This window comes from Lactuca virosa, chromosome 6 (genome assembly GCF_052849685.1).
Source record: "Lactuca virosa cultivar CGN04683 chromosome 6, Lactuca_virosa_CGN04683_v6, whole genome shotgun sequence".
Classification (NCBI taxonomy): Eukaryota; Viridiplantae; Streptophyta; class Magnoliopsida; order Asterales; family Asteraceae; genus Lactuca; species Lactuca virosa.
The window spans coordinates 53,677,689-53,698,320 of record NC_136431.1 but is presented as its reverse complement, the minus strand read 5'-3'; the positions used below and the strand labels follow the sequence as shown (position 1 = coordinate 53,698,320).

The 20,632-nt window shown below is 33.9% G+C and overlaps 1 long non-coding RNA gene across 1 annotated transcript; it reads left to right on the top strand.

Annotated features, from left to right (window-relative positions):
- The first annotated feature begins 15,469 nt into the window (after positions 1-15,469).
- On the top strand, positions 15,470-16,318 carry LOC145120933 (uncharacterized). The gene is made up of 2 exons (XR_013714423.1): positions 15,470-15,654; positions 15,914-16,318. It is a non-coding gene; the product is annotated as an uncharacterized LOC145120933 (long non-coding RNA).
- Positions 16,319-20,632: the final 4,314 nt, after the last annotated feature.

The following is a 20,632-nucleotide window of genomic DNA, read 5'->3' as shown; positions in this document are numbered from 1 at the left end:
TTTAAAGTATTTATTGTGTTATTGTATGCATAAATGTGGGCCAATCATTCTTAAAGGGTATTAGTGTAATCTTACCATATAATTTATATTTTACCGAGTTAATTAAAATTTGATTGATATCAATCAAATTCCTAAATATCAGACTATTAAATATGGATCTTATCAACGAAAATAATATATATATATATATATATATATATATATATATATATATATATATATATATATATATATATATATATATATGCATCATATACGTTTTATTCTATTGCAGACTGATCGTTCATCCTCTTCATATCATATTTTTTATTCTGATATTTCGTTAATGGAGGTATGTTGTTCTTACAGTATTTATTTTGTTATTGTTGACTAATCGTTCATCATATGCATATAAATTTTGTTCTATTGATAGTGCAGACTAATCGTTCATCAGATGTATATCATATTTGTTCTTATGATATTTCATTGATGAAATTCATATTTGGAATTATATTTTTGTGTTTTTTCATAACAAAGATAATATTGATAACAATAACAAGGACTTTTCTGATAACAATGGTCGGAATGTCAAGCAATCCCAAGTGAATCAAGATTTGAAGAAAAAAAGAAGATGTGAGATTTGTTTTGGTGTTGGTCATGATAGGAAGAACTGTCCTCAAGCAGTGGTCAAGAGAGAGTAGATGTTTATTTCGTCAAGATATATTAGGAATTGAATAATGTTTTCAATTTAGTCTTATCGGATTTTATGGAGGTTTATTTCAGTCTAATAATGATATGGATTCATGAATTTTAGGGGTTTATTCTTGTAAGTTTATGTTTTCATTCAATTAATATTAATAATTTTCATTTTGAGTTTGATTAAAATTTCATACATTTTGTTATTTATCATATTCCTACAAATATGTTGTTGTAAATGTATTTTGTTCTCATATTTGTATAGAATAATTCTTCGTAAATTGTGTTATACATAACGTTATATGCAAACATTCTGTTAGAATGTGGTTATAAAAAGTAGTAGAATGTAAATGTTGATTACAAAATACAGAATAAACAAAAACACAGTTTAATGTATGTTTTTAAATGCATTTTGTTTTTCTATTCGTATAGAATAAGTGTTCACAAATTCGTTTTAATTAATGATTAATCAAAGATTCCGTTAGAATTGTTATTATCAAATTTTTGCAGAATGTTAATTTGTATTACAATATACAAATCAAACATGAGCAAATAAATTTAGTGTAATTCTCGTCTCATATATTATTACAGAATAAGACTCTGGTAGAATTATGTTAAGTTGTATTAGAATATACACAACAAACGTGTGAAAAATAATTTTTTTTGTAAATCTTGTTTCAAATATTCTGACAGAATAACAGTCTGGTATATTCATTGATTTCTTAGTATATGCGTTTATGCTGTAATAAATCAGAAATCATATGTAAATTCATACAAAATAATTTTTTTTAAAGTTTGCTGAATAAATTAATTAAAAGTCAAATTTACGCAGGATGTTTCGAAGTCTTATCTATGGAATTTATTATCTTTGGAATATGAATCTGTCAAATATTTACAATATCATGATGAATAATACGATTTTGTGTTGATTCTTATCTTTACAATGTTTCTAAAAATTAAAATAAATAAATAATTGATAACAATGAATGCAGATATCACGCCTTTTTAGTTACATATCAATTACACGGTTTCTCCTTTTTTTAATATATACTGAATTGGCTCAAAGTTTGTAAGATTGAATTTATTTTGCTTTCTCCAATCATCTGGTGTTCAATCGTGCTGTAAATTATCTTATGGATGATACAGTATCAGCTGGTGACGATCATATTCATGATCAACATGAATATCCTAAGGATTATGCACATGATTATGAAGATTTCGGGTTAGCTGATCATGATTCTCTACATAATATCGATTTTCAAATATTCGAGAAAAGAAATATAAATTTAGGTGAAGTATCTTTATAAGTTTTTATACTTGTTAATTTTTATAATAATAATGTTGAACTTGTATATTGTTTTTTGCAATATGGCGTAACTTGCACTTGCAAAGATGAGGATCCATTAGAACACATTGAAAATCATATATATGACAATTCCGAATATCAATTCGGTGATTGTAGTAATCATAACCCAGGTGATGTATTTTAAGTATTTTTTTTATTATATATATTTACGTATCCATTACACATATTCTACTTAACAGATGTAGAAAACGAAATCGAGTTCATTGATCATGAGGTAGATTATACTATAGCTGATGATAACATTGATTTACAGAAAGGTTAGTATACGAATAAGAAAAAATGTTACTAAACTAGATTAATTCTTTGCGAATTTTTTCAATTTGCATAAAGGTTAATCTTGTTTTTTTTATGCAGAACAATCTCATGTTACACATGATTATGTTTCTCCGGGTGGATCATCTTATTGGATTCCTGTTGTTTCATACGACATCAAACCTAAAATCAATTCAATTGTTGATTCATATAGTGGAGCATTATCAATGTATAACAATTATGCATCATTAGCAGGCTTGGACCAATTAGAACAACCGAATCCGACATTATCACACAACGACATTTGCTATGCAATCGGGAAGGTAAACCAAGAACCGCTAAAGTGGATACTTTAGACCCTCAACATAATAAGATTCAGAGAAGGAAAGACTCATTTAGGTGCGAATGCAAAGCGAAAATTGTTTTTATTCTAGTACATGGTACTAATAAATATATTGTTGCTAAATTTGTCGAACAACATAATCATGAGTTGTTTGGTAAGGACAACATGTTTTTGTCTCGTATAAAGAGGAAACTTGATTATTCACAGGAGATGTTTATTCATAACTTGTCAAAACAAAATATTGGTGCCTCAAGAGCACATAGATTGTATACCGGACTTCAGGGTGGGTCTGACATTCGAGGTGGGTTGGTTTCTGATTTCAAGAACAGTACGAGAAATCTCAATTCTTACATAGGTTCCAGGGACGCAAAATTCCTTGTAGTGAAGATGCTGGAAAGGAAAAAAAATATTCGAAGTTTTTCTTTCGAGTTTAAAGTTGTGCAAAAAAAATTGAATTCGATTTTTTGGGCTGACAAAACAGCAAAGTACAGCTACAATGCTTTTGGAGACGTTGTATCTCTTGATGCCACATTCAACATGAATAAGTATTTTTAAATTTTGCAATGTTATCACAATATTTTTTTTGCTTCCAATAACGCTAACCAATTTTTATTTTTTAAAACAGATATGATATGGTTTTCGTACCTTTCACTGGGATAGATAATCATAAAAAATGTGTGACTTTTGGTACTGGACTTTTGAGTAGAGAAGATGGTAGTTCTTATTCTTGGCTGCTTAGAGCATTTTTGAAAGCATTCAACAAACAACCTATGCTTGTTCTTACAGATCAAGATCCAACTTTAAACAAGGCTGTTAATGAAGTATTTCCAATGTCATCACACAGGTTTTGTATGTGGCATATTACAAAAAAACTGCCAAAAAAGGTGAATATTTTTTTTATATTCAAAATAATGTAACTATGTTTACCTTGTTAGCACATATCGTTCAATAAGAATATAATTCTTTCAGAGCAAATTGTAATTATGATGGAATTACAATTTAAAACGTAGTTCTGCTAGAATATTTTTCTAAATTCTTTTAGAATTTATGTTTCATACCATTCATACCCTTCATTCGACGTACACCACCATTATATATATTATTCCAATATATATTTTTATTTTTATTCAGATAACATCCCAACTAGCCACAAACTCAGCTTTTCGAAAGCGTTTTCATTGTATAATTTGGAATTCTAAGCTGGAACCACATGATTTTGAAAAGGCATGGAAATCTTGTTTACATGAGTTTAACATTTCAAATAACAAGTGGATGCAAGAGATGTATGGGTTACGTAGACGTTGGGTACCTGCATTTTTCAAGGACATACCGATGTCTGGTCTTATGAGAACTACATCATTGTCTGAAGGCCAAAATTGGTCGTTTCAGAACAACACCCTTACTGGTTCTTATCTTTTAATGTTTATGATGACATTTGAGGGTGTTATGGAACGTCAAAGGCGTAATCAATTTGTCAATGACTTTAACACTGCTACAACACTTCCTAGATTCATCACATCTAGTCCAATTGAACCACATGCTTCAAAGGTCTACACTCGTAAATTTTTTTATCAGGTGCAGAAAGAGATTTCAGATTCTGATAATACTTGTTTCCAAATGAGTGTTACTTCTAATAATGGTGTTGACACTATTATTGTATTGGAGAAGCAAAAGAACATAAGCACAAGGCAACCATCAAGTCGTGTTGTTGATGACAAACTTGAGGAATACAATTACGATTGTCTTATAGAGGATACCCAATACACGGTATGTTATTACTTCATTATATAATTATTTTTTTAATCACACAACAAGACTTTATAACAAAAACTCATATTTTATCATACATATTCCAGGTTACACACTCAACAATAGATGGTTCATACAAGTATACCTGCATGCATTTTGAACATGTCGGTCTTTTGTGTAGGCACATATTATGTGTCTTTAAGTACTATAATATTGAACAGATTCCTGAAGAATACATTATGAGACAGTGGCGTCGGGATGTTATTCCAACAAAATTGCTTAAAAGACGTTTTTCTAATTCTTTGCTAGACTCTAACTCTGACATGACGGCTATTGAAATTTTTTCAAATGTAGATCGTTGCGTTTCATTTTTGAGCCATGATGCATCAAAGTTAAAGTCATACCTTGAAGAGTTGAATAAGCTGAAGAATAAATTTGTAGATGATTGTCCAGCCCCTGAGATGCCATCAAGAGAATCATTCTACAACCAGATTATAGGTGTAGAATTAACTAATGATGTTCCCGATATTGAGAATCCATCAGATATTCGTAATAAGGGAACTGGAAGTCGTGGTAAGAGATTAAAATCAAAAAAAGAAATGCTAGAAAAAGTAAGTTCGAAGCCTAAGCGAAAGTGTGCTTTATGTAAACAGATGGCTAACCATGATAAACGAAATTGTCCTCTTAAAAAACGTGTCTAAGTAGTATGCTTTATATGTAGTTTTTTTTTAAAATATTATATTACAGTAAAACTTTTTGTTTCACATTTAGTACTGATATTGCTTACAAATTTCCTAGTCTTTAATATAATTATCATATATGGTTATACACTATTGCACTGTAACATCCGGATTTTCAGGGACATTATTGTGTATGTTAATCTTGAGATTTAAGGAGGGACTCGACGAGTTGAGGGACCGACTCGCCGAGTCGAGTCGAGATTACCGCATGGATTTAATGAATGGACTCGACGAGTCAGAGGAGGGACTCGCCGAGTAGGTGCTGGGCAGAGAAACCCTAATTTCCCGGGTTTGGGACCTATTTAAAGGCATTTATAGCCTCAATTGCAGCCACCTTCCCCTGAGAAACCCTAGAGAGCAGAGAGAAAGCTTGTAGTGCAAGAGGAGGGCTAATTCATCATTCTTTGGTGTGTTTTAGCAAAGGGAAGGAAGGATTTCGAGCTAGGCTGACTTGTGGGACTCAAATCTTCCATCATTTCGTTCAGAGCTGCTGTGGGAGGTAAGGATTCATGTCTATCTTCATTTGAGTAATAGATTTCATGAATCTAGGGTTTCATCTCTTCACTTTGGTAAGAGATCTAGTGTGTGTGATGTCCCCTGGTGACAATATTATCAGATCTGGACCTTGAGAGGTCCAGAGAGTCCCTATTCTTCAGCTTTATGCAATCCTTTATGAGTTTTGGGGACTAGGTTATTATATTAAGGGTTATTTTGGCATATAGAGATGATAGTGTGATGCATGGGCCTAAAGTTCGAACCTTTACGTGACTTTTGAGTGCTAGAAGGTTAGATATACTAGTTGGTGAAGCAGATCTGACCTCAGAAGGTCGTTTGAGTGTTGCCATGGAAGGAACTCGCCGAGTCCATAAGGGGACTCGACGAGTCGAGTCGGGTTGACCCGCGATTCATGACCAGTGGTGACTCGTCGAGTGGAAGGTTCGCTCGGCTGGTCGAGTGAGGTTTAGATAGACCCAGAGGACACGCTTGGACTCGCCGAGTCACCTATGTGAACTCGACGAGTCTGGTCAAAGTTGACCGTTGACTTTTAGGGTCCAGTCAATGTTTGGACTTTTGAGCCATTGGAGGGGTAAAATGGTCTTTTACCCTCCTGAGAGAACTTAGAGAGGGAATAGCCTAGCCTTTGAGAGTCGTATTGATTAGAGTAATTATTTTATGTGATTAGGCGAAGGCTAGATCAGTATTTCCGAGTTCGAGATTTACCGAGTTACCCGAGGTGAGTCTTCTCACTATACTTTACCTAGAGTGGTAATTAGAGTTGTGTGACAGAGTACCTTGTATGCTATATATATATGATGTGATACACTGCATTATTTCTATGTGATTTATGCTATGTATTGTTCAGAGTTTACAGAGTTAGGGCCGGAAGGTCCACAGAGTTAGGACCAGAGGGTCCACAGAGTTAGGACCAGAGGGTCCACAGAGTTATAGCCTCGAGTGGCTAATACGTGCTGTATGTGGTATTTTGGGGAACTCAGTAAGCATTTATGCGTACAGTGTTATGTGTTATGTGTTTCAGGTACTAGTGACGATCGCGGGAAGGCGCCGGCATGATCCGTACACACAGACCGATGATTTTATTGTGATCTTGGGATATGTTTTATTTGATGACAATTGTTGAACATGAGATTTGAGAATGTTTAAATGATAATCATGTTGTTTGAAAAATGAAATTTTTTTTGAAAATTTATGTCGTTACATGCACACTTTGTTGTAATTCTTTATCCAAGCTTGTTTCCCCAACTTTATCACTATGTACAATCACTATTTTCCATTAGTTTTTTTTATTCCCCAAAAACACAATTTTTCCAAATCACATTAAACACACTTAACTTTAAGCCATTTACGTCAATTCTGACAGAACAATGTAATACCGGAAATAAATATCATCATAACATATTTTTAAAGATCTTCCAAATTACATACATTCTTTTAGAAGACTGACAACCATTTCGATATTTTATAATTTTAAGACCCTTGAAAAACACTACTACGTAACAAACAAAAAAAACCCAATATTTATTAATTAAAGAAATACTGAAATATAAACTTTGCTCAAACGTGGAAGCACACACAGAAAATAAAAACCCAATATTTTTACATTACAGGAATACTGAAATATAACATTGAAACAAACATGGTAGAACATAATCTTCATACATTCTACCACTTGTAATCAAGTTATTTCATTCTTTCAGAACATGATGTACAGATAATTCTAACAATTCTTATCCACGATTAATGTGTATCCTAACTTGTATCAAACTTCCATACCAAATGCATATCATAATTACATTCTTGAAAAACAAAACTTACCTGTACACTACAAACCATCTTTCATCTCAATCATTATTGTTACCATTATGTCAACACATGAAATGCAAACAATTTAAAATTCAACACATTGCATATTTTCATAATTTTCATATCCATATACACATTCCAACATCTATCAAAGACTAACGCTTTCCAAAAAAAAACAACTAGAACAAATATCATTCACATTCAACTGTTTCCCGAAAACAAACACTTCTAGAACACAATAAAACACCCTAACATAGTTCCCCAAACAAAAAACCTAGACCAAAAGAAACCATGTTACCAAAAGTCTTTCAACACAAACCATCCTACCATGATAAACTGTTTCCCCAAAACAAACAATCCTAGAACAAAATAAAACAACATAACATAGTTCCCCAAACAAAAAACATAGACTAAAACAAAACATGTTACCAAAAGTCTTTCAACACAAACCATCCTACCATCATAAAATGCCCATCTTAAAATCGACGCCTTCCACGTCTCTGCTTCTCCCTGCTTTCCTTCACTTCATTCATCAGAGCCATTTTCTGCAATGGATCGAGCCTTTCATACGCTTCTGCATCTTTCTCTAACATACTTTTATACTTGTTGTACTCCGATTTCATAAGCTTTGCCATGTATTTGGTTCTTAAATTATTTAAAGCAAGTACATCACTCTGTATTTTCTTGTAAAACCGCAATCCCAACGCCCTTCATTTTCCCTCATATATGACTCCATATGCCTCATAAGATATACTCCACAGTCCGATTCTTCTTTTTCTACTTTCCATGTGATTTTCATTACACGAGCTTTAATCTTGTTGAAAGCTTTTGACTTTGGTAATGCTCTGTTTTTAAATAGTTCTCAAGCAATTTTTTCTACGATACAATACAATCAATATATTACAATTATTTGTTAACACTACAAAATTCATGTTTTTTAAAACTTATAAAAAATAAATCTTAATCATACCACAAGACAGGGGCGGAACACGAACACTGAAACTAGGGGGGGCCGGAACCAAAGTTTTTTAAAGGTCGTATAAACGAGTATTTTGTGATCGTTTTTATGTATAAGTTGGTATTTCTACATCTAAAAAAACAATGGTGTAGTTTAGGAGTAGGTTAGATTTGCCGTTTCAAAAAAAAAAGAAAAAAAAAAAGAAGCAATGGTGTGCTCTTAGTGAAACTTATTGCCTATTAAAATTTCCTCAATAGTTAATTTTTTTTCATGTTAATATCCATTACATATCAAAGTTAATTAGCAATTAACAAACATTAAAATAAAATGATAATTAACAAATATATTTTTCAAACAACTAATTATGTTATTATAGTGAGCTTGTTTTACAGAGATTTTAATTTTAATACGAACAATTAACATATCAATATATAAACTAACAACTAACCAGTATTAAGATAAATAACAATTAATAAACACATTTCTACGGAGCAAAATCATTATAAACTGCTGATTCAACTTTGCCGGATGTTGTCAACTTTCAAAAAAAAAGTAACATATTTTTAATTAGATAATAGTTATGAGTAAATTAATAAATAATAAATTAACAAAAAAGTTGACAACTATTTTAAGCTTTTCACATTGGTATCTTCAAAATCATTAACCCTCGTTACTTTTAAGGGGTAATTACTAATCTAGCCAAATTAAGAAAGTCATTAGCAATTTATAGCCAAAAATTAGTAAATGTCCAATTATAGCCCACGAAACCGTAGGTTTCGATATTCGTCTACTGTTTCGCCAAATCGTCTACTGTTTCGTGTTTTGTATAAAAAAAAATCATTTTTAGGATACAAAACCGTAGGTTTTTTAAAATTGACTATTCTTTTGTGGGCTATTTTTGGCTAAGTGTTTTTTTTGGCTAATTTTTGTTAAGTAATTATGGATTTTGGCTAGATTTGTATTTTCCCCTGCTTTTAACTAGTAACTATTAGGAGAGATACAGAGAGAAAGAAATAGAAAGAAAATGTACAAGTTGTTTTTTCCGGCTGAGGAGCAAGATTGCACGGAAGGCGCCGGTCGGAAGTGGTCATGGTGTGGAAAACGACAGAGAGCAGATAGATATGGCGCAATGAGTGAGTAGCAAAGACTGACAGCAGTTGGTGAACGGCAGATGTGAGAACTCCGGTGGCAGCTTTATTTTCCGGTGAGCCTCGATAGCTCTTTTTCCGGCGGAAGAAAAATATTTTTTAGGGTTTCGTATCTTCTCAAATATTGAGTTAAGAAGGCGTACATCACAATAGGTTTTGGTTTTGTTATATAGTTTCCTAAATAATTGGTATCCTAACAAAATAGGATTAGCTTTGATTTTTTTTTGGTGTGTTGGTAAATTGGTTATTTTTGTTTAGTGATTTGTTTGTCTCCAAATAATATACAATTGGTACTTTTTTTAATTAGTTAAGTATAAACAATAACTCTAAAATCTTAGAGGGGCCATAAGGTTGGTTTTATAATTTGTTTTTGAGTTTGTTACATGAACAAACCGTATCCAGGCCTTACCAAGTCAAAAACCCCCTTAGAAGCTCCGCCACTGCCACAAGAACAGGTTTTCTTCCATAGATGTCCTCAACAGCACCATTTCGGTTGACATGGTCTATAATGTAGTACGTTGGAACCATTAGATCAAAGCATATAAGATAATATTTACTCTTATCAACTATTGGGAAGAAAACCTGGTATAAAACATATTTTATAACAATAAGCTATTTTTGTATGTTAGGGTTGTAAGTGATAAAACACAATTATTAGTTTAATTACCAGTCCAACATCCTTCAGCTTTTCCTGTTTTGGTAGACTTTTAAGGTGTAGTTTCAACATCGAATCAAATAATCTTTGAGTTCTATCAGATGATACTGATGCATCCAATATCTCTTCTGCCTGTACAAATAAATAAATTAATCAATACAACACATATTATTAATTACAACTAAATTTAAATTGAATACTTACCAAAAAATTTGTGTCAAAGAAAACTCTCGAAACTGATCCTACATCCCTTAGTTCCTCCATTCTGTCGAGTAATGATGTCCAACAGTCAATGATTATCGCATGAATAAACGTGTTGCTTTTAAAATGATATGCGAATCCTTGATGCAACACATGACCGCTCCCAATGTTCCATATCTCTTCCCTGCTCAACAATTATAATATAATCAATTTTATAGCACCACATTTTAAAAGCAAACCAATAATTTATATTATTTAAATTACCCATAATCTCTTTTTGATGCAAAAACTAAACTGTATAACTCCATTTCATCCTTCTTCACCTTGTCACCCATTCTAACAATCCTTTCAACAAACGGTGATTTTCCATATACAGGTAACATTTGCTCTCTTTTCCCCCTTTTTCCATTGTCATCATCTTCCTCACATACTTCAGTTGTTTCCAAGATTTCTTTTCCTTTTTTTTTCTTTTTTATAACTATCCAACACATCATCATCTGTCATTTTAATTGTTGTCGCCAACACTTCAGGATGCTCCAAGAATTGTGAACAGGTTAGATGGTCTGTATTATCTACCTTTTCCACATGAGGTGTACTGAAACCTCCACCATCATCCTTCTTATCCCCATGAACTACTAGTCCTCTAACTAGAGAGAATCCATCTTCATTACCACCATCTGCCTCTCCTTTGTTACTATCACCATCAAAACCAGGTTCATTATATTTCATTCCTCCAGTCTCTTCATTCTTCACTTCGTTGAACAATTCTTTATTTTTTTCGTACTACTCCTTCAACATCAAGCTGTCTGGGAATTTCGCAATTCCATTTTTCAGAGCTTTTTCAATATTATTCTTTTTGGACAATATTATTCCATAGCTATGCTCGATAACAGCCACGTATGCCTATGCCTGTAAGTGTTATATTAACATATCATTAATAAAATTTTGCAAGAATTAATGCTCTACATACATATTAATTCACTAACTTTAAGACACAGAATACAATTTAAAACTAATTTACATGAAATTCTAATAGAATTTATGTCTTACCTCATCATCCCCATACTCTCTCATCAGCCCGTCCAACATTTCATCTTCATCAACCATTTCATCATCATCATCAATATCTTCAAAGTTTTCCTATAGCTGTCTACCAAACCCCCCAACACTAATCTCCAAATTCTCTATTTTTTCAAGGAGAGCACCCGTAACATTTCTGACAAACGGTAACCTTTTCACTATCTTCAAACCTGAGAACTTCATGTTATATACATACACAAGCTACATAAAAAAATTACATTAATTAGTTCAATATACATATTCCATTGTAAAATAAAGTAAATATCTAATCGAGGCAACAATATTACCTTCAAAACGAGTATAGGTTCACTGTAATATCATGTCTTATCATCCCTTCTCCACAGTTGTTTTCTGCTGACCAAACAATCTAGAATATACTTGCACCAGTCAACTTTAGAGAAGTCTTTTACCAAGACCAACTTATTCACAACATTTATTTGATTGGTACCACTCAAAGTTGATTCCACAATTGTGTTAATGAAAAGGGTCAGGAAATTCAGCCTAAACATAAGATTGTCTTGCTTTGTGTTTTTGATCATTTTCAGGTATTCTTCACTATTAAACCCTTTTTTATCATATTGACCTTTCCATTCTTGCAGAACTTTATTATCTTTCTCACAACTAATCATGCTCAAGAAGTCTTCCCCTACATTTGGTAAACCCAACATGTCATGCATTGTGTCTTTCGTAATTGTTATCACCATATTCTCCAGAACTAGACGGCTACTATCTGGATCATAGTGATCTAACAGATAGTAGTTAAGTAACCCTGGAGTAGTGTCCATGTCAATATTCAGAAGTGAACCAAAACCCATAGACACAATCCCATTTTTCTGTGCAGGGGACATTACTTTCACAGCTGCACTAATCCTTCCAGGAGTCATCCTAGTTGCAACTCTTCTATAACCTTCTGGATGGTCCTTGCTTACTTTTCTAACCTTCCCCTCCATGGTTTTGATTTTAACATTCTCATGTTCTATTTTTCCCTTCTTTCTCTTAGGAGATTTCTTTGAATGTGCATCATTCACTACCTTTTTTCTTTTTACAACATTTTCCTTATCTTCCATATCCACACCAATTTTTGCCTTTTCATTGTCTTTCTTTGACCCACTCATACTCTCCATAAGTAACTCATTTAAACTTCTTGGTTTTTTCCTTTCGCCACTTGCTTCTGACGATTTCTTATTATCCTTAACAGGTGTACTTCTCGCAGAACCTTTCCTTTTCATCCTTCCTACACTTGTGCTATCACTAGGTATTGTCTCTTCTTTATCTTTGTTAACAGCTGTTGAATCACACAAACATAATTACTCATTGTCTACTAGAACTTGAATAGAATACTTAATTTTATACTAGCCATATCATAATTATATTGTATACAATAACAAATTGTACTAGAATTTGAATACAATACTTAATTTTATACTAGCCATATCATAATTATATACTAAAAATCATTAATTAGAAGCACTTATGATCTTACCTGATTTTCCAGATTCTACATTTTTCTTTCCATGTTCTGATCTTGAAGTTTTTTTCCTCTGTTTCTTTGTTTTGCTTGATCCAACAATATTTATATCAATTGGTTCACTTCAGACACCTTCTGCTTCATTAAGTAACAAAAGATACATATTGGCTATCAACATGTTTTAAAATTATTGTTATTTTTTTTCATGAACCAAAAAAAATAAAACTACCTGTAGGTTGAGAAATGATATTCTCTTTCACGGGTGTTGATCTTGTACGATAGTTCCTTCTCACATTTGTTTGGATTGTAGTATTAACATTAATTGGCTCTGGATCAGGTTCTGCAACAACTAATGAAACAAATGATTATAGTCCATTAATAATATTTTTCAAAGTAACCAGCCATACTTCAATATCTATAACCACTATCAATACCATTTATGTTTTCATTCTGTAAGAATGCAACACACACACACACACACATATATATATATATATATATATATATATATATATATATATATATATATATATATATATATAATGTTTCTGTGAGAATTAAAAGCAAATAGTAAATACAAATAAAGTAAATCCGCCAAAATCACAGTAATAAAAAAATATACAGTTACTTACTAGCAATTCCCATATTAACCAGTCACACTCCAATCTATATAACCCCTATCTATACTTCTTATGTTCCCATTCTTTAAGAATGTAAACATATTTTCTTACTCTGATTCTATGAGAATTAAATTCATATAGTATATGCAAATAAAATAAACCGTCAAAATCACAGGAATAAAACTACAAATAAAAAATAACTCATAATACAAAAAAAACAAAAAAATAGAAGACAAGACAACAATATCATCACAAATTCTATCAGAACATCAAGCACTTGAAAGATTTATGCAAGGTTTTAAAAACATAACTCAAAATACTAAAAAAATTACAAAAACAAACAACACTATCACCCCCTAAACTAACACAACAACAACCACATACAAGAATTTAAATATTTCGTATTCTGGAAGAATGCATTGCACATGAACATCACAAAAAAACATAGAATTCTAACAGAATATCATCCTGCCTTACGTCTAACATAAACGACAAAATAATGCAAAAAAAAAAAAAACAAAAACAACATCTTTTTACTCTTCCAAAACACAAAACAAAATAAACAATCACAAACCCTTTTTTTTGCAAAACAACACTCACATATCTGTAAAATCCAAAATTTTAAGCGGATTTTAAATCCCCAAATTTAGAAAACCCTAATAAAAAAATACCCCATTTTTACACTATTTCGGTCTATTTTACTTAAACCAACTAAAAAACCACATGCAAATACTTCATTGTTCAAACATTCCAAAAGAATGTTATGTATTCAAACGATTAACTAAAAAAAAAAATTAAAAAAAAAATACCTATAGGCGGAGCAACGAAATCATCATCGTCTTCATCTAGATTCAACACCGTTTGTTGTGTGTTCTTAAATCTCGATTTGAAAGAAGTCACCCTTGTACTCCTCATTATACTGCAATTTCTTTTACTTCGAACGATCACAATGCAACTTCTGTGAACAATCTTCAAGAATCGATCACTATATACAAAAATTACAACAAAATCTACCGCTTTTTTGATTGATTAGAGAAGATATACTTTGATTTTGTGTTCCGATACAGAGGGTAGTGGAATCCGGGTTCATGCGATGTTATAGGGATTATGCGGGAAGTTTTGATAAATAGAGTCAGTTACCTATTTTAATGGAGACGACAAATGTACACAAATACCCTTATTCGTCCGTTTCTTTAAATGTGAGGCCTTTTTCAGTTTTTTAATATCAAATTAATGTTAATCATTTTCTATTAAAAATTAAATATTTGATTGGCCCACATTTATGTATACAATAACATAATAATTACTTTGATTAAAATAACCTAAGCCTCTATGTATATATATATATATATATATATATATATATATATATATATATATATATATATATATAATGTTAGGTCTACAACTAATAATACTATATCCTTTTGATTTAAAATTACATAGTTTTTATCGTATATTTTGCTATAATACATTTATTTATCTATGGTTCTTTGTTTGGATGTTAATGGCCGTTTATCTTTATTTATCTTTGTTTTTTCAGTTACTTTTTTTATATGTTCGTTCATTTATGTTTACTTATATTTGTTTACATTCATTCATTTATGTTCGATATATTCATTCTTTTATGTTCATTTAGCACCTTAATGAAGGAACATAAACAAAGTAATTTCTTAAACAAAAGAACATGAACAAGGAAATTCGTTCGTTGACGATATTGTATAATGAAAGTGTAATGAAAGTGTTGTGATTTTATTACCTGTCTTTGTTGACGATATTGTATTAACTTCTAATGATTTGGAAAACGTTCAAAATGTTGAAGTTTTGAAAACCACACGTGGAGTGGGAACTTGATTTATTTTGTTTTCAGGGTAAAAATTGTACAGAAGCTATAGTAGCAGAGTTTATCTTAATTTTTAAATTTTTTTTGAGGGACTGGATAATTTCAGAATTTTGGGAACTATCTAGGGTTCTTGGAGGTTGGCGTTCTCCCGTACCAGACATGGAAGTGCACGAAGAGATATCGGAGGCCACGCTTGAACTCGCAAAGAAAAGAACTGCAGATCTGCGTGCCCAGGTCTGTCACACACTCATTTTCTTCTTCATTACATTTCATATATATAGTTTGTTTTGGTTGTATCGCTGGTGATTTTGAGTGGTGGAATTTAGGGCATTTTGTATCGATGCTGAATGTTTGTTTTTGTGGTCATGTGATGGTTACTAGTTCAGAGATTTAATCTTTTACAATGAAATCTATTAGATTTGGGGGAACATGGGGAGAATAGTAACGAAACTTGTTTAAACATTTAAACTTTTTCATAGTAACGTATGCACAGGTTGCGCAAGCAGAGATAGAGTTGCAGGAAGCGAAAACTCAGTTGGATCGCATTCGAAGTGGCAAGCCAAGGTTTTCTGTGGAAGGTAATGAAGCCCCATCTAAGGTCCACATGGAACCACCTTCGAAGATCTGTCGTCAACTCAAAACATTGTCAATTTGACACCCCTCCATAATCTAGTAGACAGTGTTTGATCCTTTTGGTTCTGGTTGCATGTTATCTGTTGTTGCCTATGGAGCGTAGACTTTGTTTCTAATCAGATATTTAAGACATTAAAGGCTTTTAGTTGTGTGTCTTGTTGATTAAAAATTGCTATATTGCATTTTGTGCCTTTTAAGGTGGATTCTTTTTGACGGATTTGACTACTATTTTGTCTGAACTGATAATGAATGTTTTTTTTTTCCAGTATTATTGTTACCCCTTGGGAATTTATTTCTGGGAATTTCATGTTGTTGACTCTGCTCATCCAATGGATCTTCTTTTTTAACTAATGTCAGGTTGATATTATCTCATCCTATTTCACATGTGATTGGGAACTTATACACTAATGACAAGACTAGAACACATGTTACATTTTATATCAGGTTATATGTTAAATTTTAGGGGCGAGCATGATGCGGTTTTAAAGCCAAACCAAACCACAAACCGCATTTTTGGGTTTTTGCATTCTTAAAAACCGTTAGGTGTGGTTTTGCAATGGTTCGGTTTTACGGTTTTTAAATGCGGTTTCGGTTTTAAAACCGTGTTTAGACTTTGGTGCAGTTTTTTATGTTTATCGGTTTTTTAGAACTGTAAGAACCGAAACCATGTGCATGTAAGTTTGTATTGTTTTTTTTTTTTTAAACCATTCATTTTCAGTTCAAAACAAAAAATACATAATCAAAAATTGTAAGCCACTTAAAATACGTGTAATCCATTAGTACGTTTGGCTAAAAATAGAAGATATATTTTGCACCCCATATAGTCTTATACAAACACAAAATAAACAATAATAAATATATTTTCGTTTATAAGTATTTTAAATAGGATGCATATAATATACATTGATTGATTTATTACTATACACGCTTGCGGTGCCGTTCGGTTTTGGTGGACCGATTTTTTGGATAGAAACCGCACCGCACCATTGACCTTCGGTTTTTGCAAAAATTAAATCCACACCATTGGTTTTTGCATCGGTTTCGATTTTTCGGTTGCGGTTTATTGCGGTTTTGTCGGTTTTTCTTTAGTCGGTTCGGTTTTTGCTCACCCCTGTTAAATTTCGTCATTTTGCTTATAGAACCAAAAGCGTAAAGACCATAAAAGTAGAGTAGAATATGACTTCACAAAGGCTACCAAACCAATAGCGGTATGCAAAATCTGATAAGAACACACAATCAAAGTTAAACCAGTTTAAACAAACTTAGCCTAATGCTTGCATTCGACCAAAGTAATCCTGATGTTCGAGATTCCGGAAGATCTCCCAAGTCGATAGCCAAAAGACACCCCTGGGCCGGCCCCTCCTACATAACCTATCCTAGGAGAAAAGAATAAAACCCACCAAAAAATCCAAAACATTATCCAGCTAAAAAATACTCAAAATTAAATAATAAAACTGTTTAAGAGAAATTAGCTAATCGCCCCCTTGTAACTTCTTTCCTCGCCTCTGGTAAACCTTTGACATCCTGCCGGGACGATTCATATCAATACTCCCGCCCTGAAAATTCACCTTGTCCTCAAGGTGATGCTCTTGAAACTGACGACAAATGAACTCTCGCTCCTCCCAAGTGGCTTCTTCCTCTGGTAACCCCTTCCACTGGATAAGCATTCCGTGACACCCAACTTCTTTCGAATCTGCTCCGGAATCATCACTCCCGGAATCCCCTTAGCCAGCTCTGACGAATTTCGAAGGATCACACCCGTACAACACCCTAAACGGGGTCGTTCGTATCAACGAGTGAAGAGGTATCGTACCAGTATTCAGCACACGACAACCATTTCACCCACTTTTTGGGTTATGAGGAAGAGAAACATCTCAAGTAAGTCTGAAGACTTCTATTGACCACCTCAGTCTAGCCATCCATCTGCAGGTGGAGTGTGGTACCCAGAACTTAAAAATTTCCTTCCAAAACAAACTCATAAAAATCTTATCTCTGTTGGAGATAACGGAACGAGGAATCCCATGTAAGCGCACAATCTCCCAAATAAAAGTATTAGCTATCGATGACGTCGTTAAGGGATGTTTGAGAGGAAAAAAGTGGGTGGATTTACTCAAGCGATCCACGACCACAAAAACCATGCTGTATCCTGCCGATTTTGGTAAGCCTTCTACAAAATCCATCGATAAATCCTCCTAAATATGATCTGGCAAAGCTAACGGTTGCAACAAGCTAGGTGGAGCTAGATTCGAATACTTGTTTCATTGGCAGACGACACATTTTGACATAATTTTAGTCACATATCGTCTCATTCCCCACCCAAAAGAATCCTTTGGCGAGATGTTGATAAGTCTTTTGCATGCCCTCATGCCCCCATCGTCCCTCTATGAATCTGTTGATATAAGCGTAACACCCACATAGACTTGCACGGAATTACCAAACGCCCTTTATAGCGCACGTGGTCCTGCGAAATAGCATAGCCCGACATGTCGTCATCAGAATTTTCTAATTTTTTTCGAATATCATCCAATTCTGGCTCGTTACACAAGTCCGCCAAAAGCTCCACCCAGTCACCCGGTGACACTGTAAGTTCCGCCAAGGATACGCCTTTTCCTCGCCTGGAAAGCGCATCGGCTTCCCCATTTTCCTTGCCCGGTCGGTATAGAATTTGCAAATTGAACCGGGACAATTTTGAAATTCACGTCTGATGCTCGCCAACCACCACTCGTTGTTCCAACAAATACTTAAGACTTTTTTGCTCGGTAATCACTGTGAATCGTTGACCTAGCAGGTATGGCCGCCACTTTGCACTGCTAACACGATAACCATTAGTTCTCGCTCGTACACCAATTTAAGTGTGGCTCGGTTGCATAGAACTTGGCTAAAATAAGCCACAGGTTTGTTCTCTTGCATAAGCACCGCACCAACACCAAATCCGGATGCATCATTCTCGATTGTGAAAGCCTTCGTGAAATCCGGTAAAGCTAATGCCGACACTTTCGTCCTCGCTAGTTGGAGTTGTCGGAAAAAATGTGTCGCGTCGTCGCTCCATAGGAATTTGTCCTTCCTAAGTAAATCGGTCAACAGTCTTGCTATCTTACAATAACCCTGCACAAATTTTCGATAATAACCCGTTAGTCCCAAGAAACCTCTCAGTTCTCGTAACGTCTTCGGCACCGGCCACTCCAGTATTATCTAGATCTTGCTTGGATTTGCCGTCACTCCCCCACTAGTCCTAAATAACCAACCCGATCTTGACTAAAAACGCATTTCTTTTTTATTACAGAATAAGCTATCGGTTCTAAGGGTTTCAAAGACCACCCTCATGTGTCGTTGATGATCTTCCGAGATGTGATTTTACACGATAATATCATTAAAAAAAAAACAAGCACAAATTTACGTATGAATAAGGGAAAAAACATTATCCATGAAGAATTGAAATGTCGATGGTGCATTCGTTAACCCAAACAACATGCATGACAAGAAACTCGTAATGCCCTTTGTGGGTACGAAAATCTGTCTTTGGTATGTCATCTTGTCTCATACGGATTTGGTGATAACCCAATTTGAGATCCACCTTGCTAAAGATCGTCGTTCCGTGTAGCTCGTCGAGTAAATCATCAACAACGGGAATAGGGAATTTTTCGAGTACTATGGATTTGTTCGACGCTCGATAATCCACACAAAAGCGCGAAGTCCCATATTTCATTTTTACTAGTAGAACCGGACTAGAGAACAGGACTAAACTCAGTTGAATTACACCAAAGGTAAGAATTTCTTCCACTAACTGCTCGATTTTGTTTTTCTGCCACCGTGCGTAATGGTATGGTCGAACATTGACCTATTCGGTGCCTGTCTTCAAAGTAATAGTGTGCTCGTAGAACCCAGAACCTCCAACACTCTTGTTGAAGCAAAGAAGGATAACATGTCGTTGGCTGCCATTTATCAGGGAATACCTGAAGATTTGCTCATGAAATTGGCGGAGAAGAAGACGGCCAAAGAGGCTTGGGAAGCTCTCAAAACCATGTTTGTAGGGGCAGATAGAGTGAAGGTTGCCAGGATTCAGACACTCAAGGCTGAACTCGAAGTTATGAGCATGAAAGAACAGAGAGTGTTGATGACTTCACCGGAAAAGTAATCAACACAGTCAGCACCTTACGCACCCTTGGAGACAAGATAGAAGAGTCTCACGTAGTGAAGAAGTTACTTAGGGCTGTGTCATCCAAATTCCTTCAGATTGCCTCCACACTTGAGCAATTTGGAGATTTGGAAACAATGTCCATTGAAGAGGTGATCGGAAGACTCAAGGCCTATGAAGAACGTATGAAAAGTTCAGGTGAAAGTGACGATCGAAAGCTCCTGTTAACTCACAAAGAATGATCAGACAGAAACAAGAAAAAATCAGATGGAAGCAAATCAAATCGGGGTGGTTCTACAGGCTCTCGAGGACGGGGCAGAGGTAGAGGAAGAAACGGAGGTGGACGTGGTGGTCGTGGTAACAGAGATGGAACACATCACTAGAAGGAGAGCAATCCTAGTGCATCGAATAGCCATGATAAAAGTGACATTCAGTGCTATAATT